The 1,973-nt window shown below is 37.1% G+C and overlaps 1 pseudogene; it reads left to right on the top strand.

The window, feature by feature from the left end:
• The first annotated feature begins 806 nt into the window (after positions 1 to 806).
• LOC141572014 (U2 spliceosomal RNA) lies at positions 807 to 914 on the top strand (annotated as a pseudogene).
• Positions 915 to 1,973: the final 1,059 nt, after the last annotated feature.

Here is a 1,973-nt window from a genome sequence, read left to right as displayed (position 1 = left end):
TCAGAAAGACAGCACAAAGAACATGTAAGGATAATATTTGTCAAACACATTTAAAAATCTTTCCAAGTTGAAAAGAGATATATCTTTAAGACCATAGGAACATGTGACAGGTAACTGGATCACAGCCTTAGGGCTAAGGCTATTAGAAAGCAATGTCATATATTGTTCCTTCATATCTCAGTGAAATAGAAAATATCTAGGTGTAAACATTATCTGGATAACTTCAAAGTTAACCAGAACAAAGAGCTAAGGAGTAAAACATTAGCCAAAATCAAAATTCCAGAAAATTAGGACGTTCTCAAACACAAAACACCCCACAATGTTGGTGGTATGTCAAAGGGACACAGGAACTAACTGAAAGAGCTGCTAATGGCCAAAGTTGAAATAATTTGAGCAAGACAATTAAGTAGCATTGGATTATAACTCAAAGTATAAAATAAATATTCTTGGGTCCATATTAATATAAATGATTGGATAAATAAATGGGAGCAAAGAGACAAATATCCTATGCAGAGTATTTCAAATAATTTATGTAGACACTTCTCCTTCAAGGAGAAAGAGCTGAACTCCCCGCCTTTAGTGTGGTCTGTACGTAGTGACTTCCTTCCAAAGATTATAGTATTAGTATGAAACGGGGAAAAAGAGTAACTTCACAGTGGAGAAATCTGACGGCCATTACTTTTGTTAATACCAAGGTTAAGATCAACAGTGATAAATCAGGCAGACAGCAGCATGTGTGAGAAAAGCACTGTTCCTTTATTGTCTTACTCCCAAATCCATCACCCCACTCGAACCATTGGAAAAACATTTGTGTCTTGACTTTTTGGATAACATTAAGTGTAATATCAGTTTCTTATTCTTATCAATTTAATATCTGATACGTCCTCTATCTGAGGACAAAAACCAAAACCAAACAAACAAAACCCAAAAATACATTAGATAGAGCCCTACTGAGGGACATTCTACAAAATACCTGACTGGCACTCCTCAAAAAACTGTCAAGTCATCATAAAACAAGGCAAATTCTGAGAAACTGTCACAGGCAGAAGGACTTTAAGTAGACTAAATGTAATGTGGTCTTCTGGATGGGGTTCTTGAACAGAAAAAAAGCACATTAAGTAAACACTAAGGAATTTTGAATGAAGTTTGGATTTTAATTAATAATAATGTATCAATATTGGGTCATTAATTGTGCCAAATGGACCACGATAACATATGATGTTAATAATACAGGAAATTGTTGGGGGCATATGGGAAATCTCTATAGCATCTTTGTACTATTTATGTAAATCTGAAACTACTTTAAAATAAAAGAAGTTCATTTTAAAAAATCCAAATTCCATATCCTTCTCTGAAGTGGGTGAGGTGCCACATGGTTTGCTGAGGCATGTCCTCTGAACTCGCCTCGATTTGGGGCGGATCCTGCTCCCTGATGTTCTGTCTCCCACACATGTCAGCAGGAAGTTCAAGGGCACTAGGAGTAGGCACATTTCTGTATATTTATTACTGTTCCTAGATCCTGAGGCCTTTCCTGAAATCCCCAGAGAGGTAATTATTTATTCCTAACCTGCCACTGGCCGGCCAGACCTCCCACATCCTTTAACTGTAATCACTGAGTTCCCGGCCTCTGCTCTGACCTCCTTCCTGCCTCTCGCAATTTGATTTATTTCTAAAGAAGAATCAAAGTATGTTAGACTATATAGTCATTTTTTCTGAGTTATATATAAAATGAAACTGAGATGCAGAGAGAAATGGAGGGCTCATTGTTAGTCTTGACCTCGTGGACAAATTGATCCCTGCAGACCAGGATATCAAGATTGATTTTGGCCCGTTCTTGACCAACTGGGCAATCCTAACAGCAGATCTGTTTTAAATTTCATGTTTTATGTATACACAAAAAACCACGTGTGTGTGTGTGTGTGTGTGTGTGTGTGTGTGTGCATGTGTGTATACAAGTGAAGTTTTAGTCTGAA

Source organism: Rhinolophus sinicus, linkage group LG05, assembly GCF_036562045.2.
Source record: "Rhinolophus sinicus isolate RSC01 linkage group LG05, ASM3656204v1, whole genome shotgun sequence".
In the NCBI taxonomy this organism is placed as follows: Eukaryota; Metazoa; Chordata; class Mammalia; order Chiroptera; family Rhinolophidae; genus Rhinolophus; species Rhinolophus sinicus.
This window is presented reverse-complemented; position numbering and strand designations above follow the sequence as displayed.